Source organism: Macrobrachium rosenbergii, chromosome 25, assembly GCF_040412425.1.
Source record: "Macrobrachium rosenbergii isolate ZJJX-2024 chromosome 25, ASM4041242v1, whole genome shotgun sequence".
In the NCBI taxonomy this organism is placed as follows: domain Eukaryota; kingdom Metazoa; phylum Arthropoda; class Malacostraca; order Decapoda; family Palaemonidae; genus Macrobrachium; species Macrobrachium rosenbergii.
Window position 1 is genome coordinate 20,889,530 of NC_089765.1, and position 14,514 is coordinate 20,904,043.

The window sequence follows — 14,514 nt, forward strand, 5'->3', positions numbered from 1 at the left end:
TATATATATATATATATATATATATATATATATATATATATATATATATATATATATATATATATATATATATATATATATATATATATATATATATATATATATATATATATATGTGTGTGTGTGTGTGTGTGTGTACTGTGTATATGTATGTGTATATATATATACATATATATATATATATATATATATATATATATATATATATATATATACATATATATATTATTTATATTCATATATGCGAAAACAGGTACAAATAAAAAAAAAGGAAAACAAACGGACGATATATATATTGGATAACGTCCCCACCTCCTTTCGAACTATAATGGCCTTGTTAGCACAAAGGAGAACGACTCATACGACAGGTAATTGAGGAATGCGGTCTTTACGTTCCGGCTGAGTCTGAAGGATACGTTACAGTTAGTTATGAAATAACAGTGTGAGAAGTGTGAGCAATCTGGAGAACTGTATCGTGACTGTATCGTGATTGTACCGTGAAACGCGTCCTCTAATAATCTCGAACTATTTTACGGATGGCGCGTTTCAAGGATTTAGCCAGGTGACAAGATCCATGGGCATCAACTTGAAAGGTAAGTGAATACATTGTCAATTTGAGTTTACAAACCGTTAAAGTTTAGGCGTAGTACAGTGTTAAGAGCTTGAAAATATCAGCAAGAATATAAGTTGGGAAGTGAATATTATCAAGACTGATATTACGAAAATGAATATAAGAAATGTTAACAGCGCATGAGAGTAAAACAACTTTAACTTGTTGGTAGGAAATGTTTGCAGTTTACTGAAGAAGTAGGGGTTGGTTAGGAAGTAGCTCATTAACAAGGAATGTCCTTTGTTTGTTTGCTCGAAAAGGCGTCCGTGAATGCGTACCTGTTCATATATATCTTTATAGATTTGCTGATATTTATATCTGTGGATTTGTTGCTATTCCGCTTCGAGCGCGTTACTTCTGTTTTTATTAATAATAAAGTGTAGTCAAATACAGTACTAGTTACTAGGGGCCAACGTTTTTCTCTCCTGTGAACTGTACTTTTATTTCACACAATCACATAACATTTGTATATATTGTAGTGTCATGTACTTGTTTCTTTTTATAACATTTCATAATGTTTTTATAATATTCTGCCGTATTTCATGCACTTTCTCTCTTCGTTTTGTATTGGTGATATTTTTGCACATTTTCTATTATTATCTGCTTTAATATTTTGGCAGAATGGTACCTTTTAAAAATACGCATTCATTTTATTGTTCGTCTACAAAGCCAAAGTCCTATCTTTTATTATTGTTGAAATTAAAATTTATCTAAAAATATGATAATAATAAGCAAACGCTCCAATAAAATGAGCCTAATATAAGGTTCTGTAGAAAAGAAGGCCACTGCGAATATTCATGTAAATAAAAACCATGCTTTCTTTTTATAAAGAAAATATAATCTCACTTTTATACTGAGAATTTAAGCTAATATTTTGTCGATATGTTTAATTCCAAAAGTATATTAAGTATTAGTTAACTTTCAAGAAAATGATTTTAAGTGGTCTTTTTAAACTTTAATGGAGCAATTTACTATTATACTAATTTGATTTTTTGCTACAAGATTGACTTATTTATAAATCATTAATTACACGAAGATAAACTCTGTATCACTGTTTAGCTCACTAACACTGCTATTAGATAAGAATGGTAAAACATAGTTGCTTGTATACAGATCAGTAGCAAGAAATCTTTATTGCTAATGTCCCTGCATCTGAAAACAAAATTGTTTAATAAAACGCATTGAATTGATCGTTACGAACATGTTTATTTGAATTTGTATGGTATAATTATAGCTTTAAAAAAGAAAGAAAGTGGTAAACATGAAACAGCCATTCTTCCTCGTTCCGAATAATTAACTTGCCTTTTTTCACGTAGAACAACAGACGCGTACGTGAGAATTGTCAACGCGGGAAATCGTATCTAATATCAAACCCTTCTTCAAAGCCATCCCTCTCGTTTTCCCAGCGATATAAATGACAAAAATGAGACTCCGAGCCTCTCTCTCTCCCTCTCTCTCCCCCTCTCTCTCTCTCACTCTACCATTTTACAGCCTAATATTTCCCTCCTTAGAGGAACCCGCCGAGCGTTATCGTCTGACTAAAACTACCTGGTGTAGCCGGCACTGTTTTGCAAGACCTATTTGTCTTCATATCATTAGCCTTATCATCCTCAAAATAACGCAGTTGGGGGGAGATTTATCGCCCATTCGGGCGGCGCTCTATCCCCTTTAGGGTGGAGATTGATAGGGTCGCTTATGGAGACTCAGCCCTTACGGAGGATCGTTGGGCCCGTAAAAAAGATCAAGTATAAAGGTGTATCTGGATCATTTTTGTGACTCGTAATCGGCGTGAATTTTGTGTTTCCGTTTTTGACAGTTAAAGGGATAATGGGCTGATTTTTTTTCCTCTTTTAAAGTTAATTTATAGGAATCCATATTATATATACATTTTTCTTATGTATGGAATATAACTTACTGTACTTTGAAATTAACTCCCAGGTAAATGGTTCTTGAAAATCTTCGTTTTCTGGATTTTATCTGCTTATTTTGTAACAAGGATTGAGTGTTATTTCTTTCATTGGAATTTTACATTCAATAAACACTTTATTTCGACTTTCACTTTCATATAAGAGACAGTTATCTGAATTCTAATATATATATATATATATATATATATATATATATATATATATATATATATATATATATATATATATATATATATATATATATATAAATTATATACGTATTCTTGTCTATAAGGATAAATATGTCATTTGTCCTTTCGCAACTAGGTTCATCATTTACTATTATTAATAGCAATAGTTGTGACAGGAGTAATTAAACATCTCAGGAAATGTATATATTCTGGCTTATGTTTTTCTTGGGAAACTACATTACCTCGGATGAATTATTACGGGCAAAATGAACACAGCTGTTCAGTAGTTTGAAAAATTTGTTTATATATACAAGTTAATAAGAATGAAAATACATTTTAAATTTAAGTTAGAAAGTTTTACTGGTATCCATATTAAACCCCTCATTATCTTTTAAAAATAAGCGTTTTTTTTTTTTAAGAAATATTATTCTATTGAATTTACGAGGACGAAGGTGGGGGGTGGGGGTGTAATCATGATATTCCATCTCATCATCGTACAAAGCAACGACAAAACTCTAATTTGCCATCAGCAAAGATTAAGAAACGATATGATTTTTCCCGTCCTCCTTTTCCTAAATAGTTAAGGGACCCATGCATCTTCATCCTCAGACCTCGTAATTTTTATCGCCATCTAACTGCACGAATCCCACTCCATTAATGTCGAGAAGTCATTTTTCACCGGCTCTTAATTTTTCCCCTCCTATTTTGATCGTAAAAACTACGCGAGTGTTTCTTTATGGGCGTCTATAAAGGCGAGATCGCCGTAGAACTTAAAGGGGAGGTGGTCCTCTTTGCGTTGCTGGATCGATTATGTGAGAGAGGGATTACGAGGAATTTTTTTTCGCATTTTTATTACTCCCATATTTCTTACGCCTCTATTTGCAATCAGACAGTTTTATTTCCGACGAAAACTTTTCTCGTTGATATCTACTCTTCAAATTCTGAATGACGGGTTTAGTCAAAGAAAAGTAAATATGTAGAATCGTAAAGTCAAAAAGATACAGAAAATATCTTTTTTTTATAATTTTCTTCCTATCTTTAAATATTGTGGGGATAATCACTGACTTTTTCATCACAGATGGTTGCTTCTCTACCCAAAAATGAACTCATTACAGGTTAGTTTAGTTGTTCTCACACTTTACTCATTTTTTTATATGAGAAAACAATACATTCCCAACGATTTACTGATGAATAGAATTACACATGAATACTCTGTTAATATAAAAATTACTAATTTCCTTGATGCAGTCCTATAAAGGCTGCGAGGCAATCAGCATTATATATACATATATAGAGACTCGAATATCTATAGTATTTTATATAGCAAGGATGACCCTAAAGATATTCAAACTACGATCAGTGCCCAATTCATGATTTTACTGATGAATATATATATATATATATATATATATATATATATATATATATATATATATATATATATATATATATATATATATATATATATATATATATATATAACTAATATATATAAAACATGGAATATATGAATATTTAAATAATGGCATATATATATATATATAATATATAATATAGTGAAGTACTGCAAGGCCTTTCATATATTAATGTATATATATATATATGCTATATATATAAGGACAATATATTGATATATATATATATATATATATATAACTGAATCACGAAAACATGGAACTTTGAATATTTAAATAATGGCAATATCTAGGAAAGAGATTCATCATGTTCCGACTTATTGTCCTTTACTTCTGCTAAGTAAAGGACAATACATACATACATACATACATATTGTATTCTATTTATATATATATATATATATATATATATATATTCATCATACACATATATATATACACACACAGCCTTGTCCACTCTCGCGCCATTGAGCCCCACTTATTTTAAATTTCCTACATTCAAAAATTTTCAAAATACTCACTCCATCGACCCAAGACTGCATTCTCTTCAGACAGCATCTCTCCATTTGCATAATTCACTCTGAGATCTACATTTACCTCACTGCGCAGCATCTTATTCTCCTTGAAGTCCGTGTTCACCTTCTTCCACTTTCTTAATACAACACTTCTTTTTCTCTCTCACCTTCTTTACCACCAAAGTCTTCCCTTCTTTCTCGTAATTGGACCTCAAATAATCTATATTTTTCATTCACTTAACTTCTTGTTTCCTCATCCAACAACTCAGTTTTTATTTCCTCTTCCCCTCTTCCGTCGTTCGAAAAACCACAAACACTTTCTGCTGAATCCGCACTTTACACACACTTCATAAACTTCTCAAACTTTTGCGTCTTTAACCCTAGCCAATTATCATTCATTTTCTAACTTAAATGACCCCATTTTCTTCCTTCTTATCAAACTTTACTAGCCTTGATTACCCTTACTGATACACTTTTACCTCTTTCTCTCCTACTTGGAATTTCAACTATCTTAATCAATTATCTTAATTATTGCTGTAACCGAATAATGACCAGATATACCTCCAGCTACTTCTCCTTTCCGTTCCCCGTTGGATGAGTCGGTAGAGTTCTCGGATAGCACTCTGCTAGGCCTGAGTTCGAGTCTTCGGCCGGCTAATGAAGAATTAGAGGAATTTATTTCAGGTGATAGAAATTCATTTCTCGGTACAATGTGGTTCGGATTCCACAATAAGCTGTAGGTCCCGTTGCTAGGTAACCAATTGGTTCTTAGCCACGTAAAATAAGTCTAATCCTTCGGGCCAGCCCTAAGAGAGCTGTTAATCAGCTCAGTGGCCTGGTTAAACTAAGGCATACTTAACTTTACTTCTCCACTCAGCACTACTTCCATCAGCTTGCTTTTCCATTCACTCGGAAGTAACACCAAATCCGACAAAATCCGTTCCTCGCCATTCTCTCTAGACAGGAATACAATCACAAAATTGTGCTGCAACAGCCATAATATTCCTGCTGATATATTCACAGCAATACTGCAGTCAGTTTCATCTCACTCTTTTCCCTCTTTTAGTATTCTGGCGTCAGGGTCCAAACAGTGAAAAACAATGGAGTCTTTTCCTATTTTCTTCCAGAACCACAAAAGACTTTGTTCCCTTATTTTACCTCCTCCTTCCTCGCATGGCGTGCATCTGTTCATAACTGGAGTCAAGCCAAAAGTAACCTTCTGCAGAATAAAGTCACAATGAAAACCTCACCGGAATCTTACCGTTGGTGTATTTGATTATTTTTGTACCCTTGACTAAGTTGTCTTTATTCTTTATCTTGTATTGTTGGCATTAGTTATAATTGGTATAATAGAGTACTAGCAGAGGTATAGATAATAACAGTTGAAAAAACTCAGCCGTATATGTATATATATATATAATTATTATATATGTGTGTGTTCATATGCATATATACATATACACATATATATAATTTATAATTTTATATATGTATGTTCATATATATATATATATTTTAATACACATATATACATTTATCATATATTTATATATGTATATATATGTGTGTGTGTGTGTGTATGTGTATAATATAATATAAATATATATATATATATATATATATATATATATATATATATATATATATATATATATATATATATATGTATAATGTATGTATGTATATTTATGTGTCATGTCCCAACGCATAGGTGCAGAGGGAATTTCGACGTAAAAGCTCTATAAATATAACCCGGACAACGACGGTGCTTAAATTTTGATTGCAATTACCTCTGCCAGCTTTGGCTAACATGGAATGGGAAACGGTATTTTTAGGCGCATGCTATAATTAGGCATTATAATTACAAATGTTATTGATGGTAATAAGTCTCTCATCAGTAACTCAATCATGTTCTGATTTCCATTTTCCACTGCAAACGGTTATGTCATACAGGAGGTGTGTGTGTGTGTGTGTGTGTGTGTGTGTGTGTGTGTGTGTACATATGGATTGATAACAGCTGCTAGTTCTTGCTCTCTCTCTCTCTCTCTCTCTCTCTCTCTCTCTCTCTCTCTCTCTCTCTCTCTCTCTCTCTCTCATTCAATATTATATATATGCATATTTTATTTAGATATATATGTATGTATGCAATATATCTCTATTTGCATATATGTGCATATGTATACATAAAATATGTATATGTATATGTATGCGTATATACATGTAAATGTATAGGTATATGTATTTGTATAGATTATTTATATATATATATATATATATATATATATATATATATATATATATATATATATATATATATATATATATATATATATATATATATATATATATATAGACAGATACATAGATAGATATAATATAAAATGATGTGAATAATGATGAACAAATATATGTATTTTCTTATGAAGGAAATTGTTTTTACCGATTGTGTTTAATAAATATTGTTAGTATCTTCAGCCATATAATGGAACAAACATTTAATTCAGTTCAGAAAACAACTATTTATTTCGTAACAGACAATTCCTGAAACTGAGCTGAAATGAAAAATCAGCGGTAAGTTCTAGAACTGTTTCCAATGCGTCCCTTGATGCTGATTGACAAAAGCAATTAAATCGCAGTTTTCACTCAATGTCATTTCAATTCTTTTCCTCGTTTTTGTGTCCTAATTTTTCAGTTGTTCGAAACATTATATTTTAGTTAAAGAATCCTGATCGTAATGGTCCCCTATTTAAATAATTCTAATTTAAGGGTTATACTTGACAGTAGTCAGAGTTTGAAAATTTTGGATGGACTGTTAACTGTATTGAATACAAGTTGGTTTTTTGATAACTGAATTAAAAGAACTTGTTCTTGATTTACATTTCAGTCGCAAATTTTATGATCAAAGTACAGAACCGTATCTCTTAACTGCTATAGATCATTATTGGAAATCTATTTTAGAGGCAATTAGTTTCTGATTTCCTATGTCCTAACACGCTGACAGATGGGAGAAAAATTCATGAATAAACTTCTGACGTAGCTCTAGTTAAAGGGATACTTTAAAGTTATATATACGATTGTTTGACGTATTAAATCTTTTAATAGCTCTTATCAATGATTTTCTCAATATTTTGAAGAAAATATTAGTAACACAATGACAATAGACAGACTTATATAGATGTGAGGATAACCAGTGGCTAAAAATATTGGATATTATTCTCCATTCGTATTTAAGATATAATTTCTTTGAATAAATTTAATGTTTTCATCTGTTTGAATGGTAATGATAATGATTAAAAATAATCATAATGGTAATGGTCATAACATTCCCGAATTTAAACGAACTTAAATATTCTGACAAACTTTTTTTAAAACCTTAATTCGAGGGACACTGATAATATTCTTTGAGAAATATAATCGTGCATATTGATGTGCCTTTTGTTATTAAAAGGTGCTGGGTGATGGAATGATTCAGATGCACTTTTGGGATCATTTCGTCCAAAATGGTTCAATAGCATATTAAGCCTGGATGTTGTATTTTCAGAAATTCCCTTTGTGACTGAAGGTAAAGGTGATGATTTATAAGATGTAAACACTGTTGCGTGATATATGTATATATATATATATATATATATATATATATATATATATATATATATATATATATATATATATATATATATATATATATATATATATATATCTTGTATTGCATGATCTCATGTATGTGCTACTCCCAAATGTTCACCCATAAAAATTATTTTAAAATTTAGCATTTAGAAAATAAAGTGGCAAAAGTGGGTGTCCGAAAACCGAGAAAATGGTTTTATTATAAGTATAAAACTTTATGCAATTCGAGAGGCTAGAAAACAAAGTATATATACAGTATACACACACACACACACACACACATATATATATATATATATATATATATATATATATATATATATATATATATATATATATATATATATATATATATATATATATATATATATATATATAGTTGTATTCTTCTCAATCAGTCAATAAAGTTCACCGGAAGAGGCCTAATGGAAGGTGAAACTGCTGGGACAAATTAAGAACTCCTTCCTTTTCATTGGTTTCTACTTCGTTATACATATATATATACATATATATATATATATATATATATATATATATATATATATATATAAATGTATATATATATATATATATATATACACATGTATATACATACACATACACATACACATACACAAATATTATCCTTCAGCGTTTACCTATTTTAGAAATCGAAAATAAGAATTCAGGTACCCCGCACCGACAAAGACCGTTTGATGATGTTGACTATCCGAGTAAGATGTTTACGTCGTCGATAGCCAATGGAGCCAAAATCCCTTTCCTTCTTCCCCTGTGAAGCGAAGCCTTCTTGTTGTCATCGTGATCGCTTCTGGTTCAGTTGCTCTGTTGATATCAGTATGTCTTTGATGATGCTGACATACACGGACGCACATACACACACACATGCACACATATATGTACGAGTATACATACATAGACAAGTGAATAAATAAAATTATATATATATATATATATATATATGTATATATGCATATTTGTTTATATATATATATATATATATATATATATATATATATATATATATATATATATATATATATATATATATATATATTATATATATATATATATATACTATATATGTATATATATATATATATATATACATATATATATATATATATATATATATATATATATAAATATATATATATATATATACACTATATATATATATATATAAATATATATATATATATATATATATATATATATATATAATATATATATATATATATATATATATATATATATCATATATAATATATATATATATATATACATATATACACTATATATATATATATATATATATATATATATATATATATATATATATATATATATATATATATATATATATATATATATATATATATATATATATATATATATATATATATATTTGCCATATAATTTCCTGGTTCAGAAACGAGAGACCGAATGTTTGTGTATGCGTGTGTAAGTGTTACTTAATTCATATTCATCCGAGATAATTCTGTAGTAAGAAGTATGATAAGTAGGTGAAAAAGAGTGTATAATTCTTCACGTTTTAAGTAGGAGGAAGACAGGACAAAGTTTAAATTCGGTCTAAATTTTCGGAAATGAAATTTTGTTCTTAAGCAAAGACCCTGATACCCATAGACAGGAGTGAATTTCACAGTAGCACCTAAAATTCAATTGCTTATAGGATGAACACGGCCCAAATTTTCCACGCTTAAATATTTGTTCAGATTTAGAATCGTTAATCATAGTGAAAACAAATAAGAAAATATGGCGAATTTACTTATATTATCGAAGGTGAATCATAAATAAATAGTAAAGCACAATGCTGATTTGAAAAAAATAATATGGTGTTAGACTAAAGGGTAAGAATAAGCCACAAATAAAAAAGATGAAATATTAAGCAGTGAATTAAGAAAAAGATTGGTGTCAGACAAACAAATTTGAAGATGAAGTATAAATAGGATGCAAAAATAAAATGCTGAGTAGCAAGACGAAAAGAATTTCAAGTCTGACAAAAGCAAAAAAGAGAGAAAAATCACGAATAGAAAAAACAAAACACTAAAAAAAAAAATAAATAAAACGGTGTCAGAAAAAAATATAAAAAAAATATCAAGGACGGAAAGCAGTAAACAGAGAGAGAGAAAAAAAATTAGAAATTTGTGTCAGACCCCCCAAAAATATATATATAAAGGACGAGAAGGAAAATGTGGTATCTCGGGATAGTAAGTAACAAGAATGAAGGAGATCGGGCGAAGGACACTATCAGCGATGTAGGAAGACAAATGAAGGACTCAAGGAGGGAGCGTCCTCAGAGTGTGAAGGATATCCCCATAAATAATCGTAGATGGAAGATCTGTGTAACGGGTGCTGGCGAAAGGGAGGTATTTTTACTCTATGTGAGGATTACGCTTATGTCCTGGTCTATATGGATGCGAGGTTTAGTTCTCTACTTCTACTGTATGTTCTGTGTATGGAGTTTGTGTTAGGTGTTAGATAGGTAAGCATTCATAGTTTTGATATGTATATATATAAATATATATATATATATATATATATATATATATATATATATATATATATATATATATATATATATATATATATATATATATATATATATATATATATATATATATATATATATATATATATATATATATATATATATATATATATATACATATTATGTATAATTCTCATATTTACTGTAAAATATATATATATATACAGATCGGATGTTACATTTCCATTCAGTATTTTGCAGTTGATTTATTAAAAATGCTAAAAATTCCTAGTCTGAATTGCACAAGCTATTGAATTATTAGATATTGTTACGTGCTTTTTGATTTGTTTATTAAAAATCGAAAAATTTCTGAGAAAATCCTTTTTTTTTTTTTTATTGTGAACGTACCACAGTTTATCGATAATTTATAAAAATCCTTGTTTTTTTTCTCTACCACTCTCCGGCTCTCTCTCTCTCTCTCTCTCTCTCCTTTCTCTCCTTTAGTACAGTATTACTTAGCAGCTTGGCATCTTTATCCTTTATCTGCCTTTCTCGTAAAGGTTCCATTAATACTTATCAAGTACACAGGCCGCTAACATATTTACGCCTTTTAGTTCAACACATCTTTGCGACCGGTTCTTTTTTCCACGAGCCTACCAACGGAATTTTTTCCTCAAACTCGCCTCTCACAGAACTTGGTTCTTTGGGCTTTCCTTGGAAACTTTCAAACTATTTCGGGCTTTCTTTAGAAGCTTTACAACTATTCAAAAACTTCCCCTGGGTTTTTTTTCCTTTGGCTCTTAATTTGCTGAATTTTTTCTTGGCGTTTTCTCCCTGGAAGAAAAATGTATTTCATTGCTTGTCTTACCTGCTATGGAAGGAAATGATTAAAGTTTTTTTTAACTTTTTTTATTAAGTAATAGATGAAAAAGATATATCAAGAATATTAAGATATAATATTCCATTTGTAAACTTATACAGTTGTTGCTAAAACGATCCGATCTTCATTGCAGCTCTGAATGTCATTTATACAGAGCTAATGACCATCTACGGAAAATTCCATAGCAATACGAACGTGACCAGCACTTTGTCAATTTCAGTACCTCCACCGGAACAGAGATTTTATTTGCTTTCTGACGAACGGTAAATACCCAGTGGCCGCTTCCCCTTTTCCTATGTGGGTGGAAAGGTACGTGTTTGCTGATCATAAGTGTACACCGTCAGTTTCTAGAACTTTGTGAAACTAAGCAATGACCTCTGTGTCTCGCTTTTGCCGCTCATGAGCGACCTTATACCTTTTTAGACATTTAAACTAAAGTAGATGAACTGAAACGACTGGACGTGACGCAGTAAAATGAGACCACAAAATATTCGAATGTAAGTTTAAAGCGAGTGACGTTCATTTTATTGTGAATTTGTTGTTGTTGGGCAAGAATTTTTTTTATTCAAAAATGCGTCTTCTGAGTTTGTAGTTTTATAAAAGGAAAATAAATATTGATAGCGTTCTACGAATATTAATACGAATCGAATGCCACAGTCTCCTGTGCTTTTTATTTAATATTTTTGTTTGCGGACAACAATTAAAATCTCTTTTCAACCTAAATCCTAAAACAATACGTATTAAAATACAATGTTCTTTAAATAAGCCTATAAAAAGGAAAGTAACATGGAAGCCAAAGCAAACACATTATAAAGAATATCAGTAAAAGGTATACGAAAGCATACATAGGAAAAACAGGTACAGAAACACAAAAATAAAAAGAAAAACACAAAAAAAGAAAAAGTGGGGAATAAAAATGAGAGGGAACCAAACCATCACAGGCGCGGCAAGAAAAATGGAGGGATATAACGACAAGAGAGGCTTGTAAGCCTGAGAAATTTCCACATGAACCGTGAACCATGGACAGAGTCTTCAGTAAGTGGGGAGGAACGGGGGCGGGGCGGGGGTGGGCGGGATATGAACAGGCTATGTCGTTTACTTGGCCAGTGCGTCTATGAATATATATAATATGATGCATATGTAAACTTGTGTTTATATATATATATATATATATATATATATATATATATATATATATATATATATATATATATATATATATATATATATATATATATATATATATATATATAACAAACGTGTGCATGCATGTATGTATGCACATTTCATTCCTTATGTGCATATATTCGTTCATTCCCAGTAATTTCTGCATATATATTCTTCCGATAATTTTATATACTTCATCAATTCCATTACTATCAAGGAAACAGTAACAAATTATAAAAGAGTTTTGACTATTGCAATGGACTGAATTAAGTTCGTGTTTTATAATTGTTTCCTGAACCAAGTGAAGTAAGCTATTGTTACAAAAGACTTTTTTTTCGGCATTGCAGTTTTTAATCAAAACAAAAACGATATCCTTCAGCCTCAGGTCACTAATTAAGGAGGTAACAATAATTTTTGCCAATGAAGAATAGTTCATTCCAAGTCGTGCTTATGCAATGTAAAATATTATTACAGCTGTATAGCAAAACGTGGTGAACAATAGGTGTAAGTAATCATGAATGAATTCTATATTTTTCTGTACGTTCGTCCCATTGACAAAGAAATAAGCTTATTATTGAACCGCGAAGAGATGAGAAGTATGCGAGAATTTCACTCAGTTTTCAAATGGATGATTTAAAAGGAAATCTAATGCCTGGAGATCATATTAAGTTCCTAAACAAGGTACCAATATAACGATACAAGACATTCCAAGATGCTTGTTATCTCTGGTTAAAAACCTACGATTCACGTAACAAGAAGCAATTTGTAAGTCATTAAAATCGCTCCTTAATGGTGGGTCATGATAAAACTCCGCTAAAATTAGAGGATAATTACTTAAAAACGAATCAGTTTCGGACGATTCCCTTCTAAGGTGAGCTTGTGATTATCACCTATGAGGAAGGCAGTCACTAATAAGCCTTATATAAATTTTATTTCCAGAGTACATTATTCATTTAAAATTGATGATTTTGTCGTCTCGAGTTATTTTGCGATATGATCGAAGATAACAAAAAAACAAAACACGATACACCTACGAGCCTGTCCTTTATATAACCTTTGTTAAGCTGAGCCACATATAAATACTATCAGGCAACTCCTGGCATCTCAGCCTCGACGTCTTCTAAAGAGAAAGGGTGAACTCGCCTTTGCTAATATAATATTCCATGCTTACAGAGAAACGCATCATTAAGCAATACATTTCAACTCAAAGGTCAGGTAACACGGTATAAAACAACTCATTTGCTCTCTGACCTGTTACGTAAAACACACTTGCATCGCAATTAAACAGGTTTAAGCAGCGTAATAATCTCGGGATATGTAATTAAAAGTTCATGCGCAAATTCCTCTGGTGTTATTCTTTCTGTCGTCCAGAACGGGGGCTGATGGGTAGTGCTTAGTTTTAGAGTGTGTATATGTACATTGTATATACATATATATATATATATATATATATTATATATATATATATATATATATATATATATATATATATATATATATATATATATATATATATATATATATATATACATATACACACACACACACATATATATATATATATATACATATATATATATATATATATATATATATATATATATATATATATATATATATATATATATATATATAACATAAACATATCGTATGTACTGTACATATGTATACGCAACACCAAGAAACCACCGCG

The 14,514-nt window shown here is 30.0% G+C and overlaps 1 long non-coding RNA gene across 1 annotated transcript in view; it reads left to right on the forward strand.

The window, feature by feature from the left end:
- The first annotated feature begins 438 nt into the window (after window positions 1-438).
- Window positions 439-14,514, forward strand: part of LOC136852441 (uncharacterized) — a 207,971-nt gene continuing 193,895 nt past the window's right edge. Inside the window, exon 1 of the long non-coding RNA XR_010857141.1 lies at window positions 439-593. This is a non-coding gene — a long non-coding RNA (uncharacterized lncRNA). The remainder of the gene's footprint in view (window positions 594-14,514) is intronic.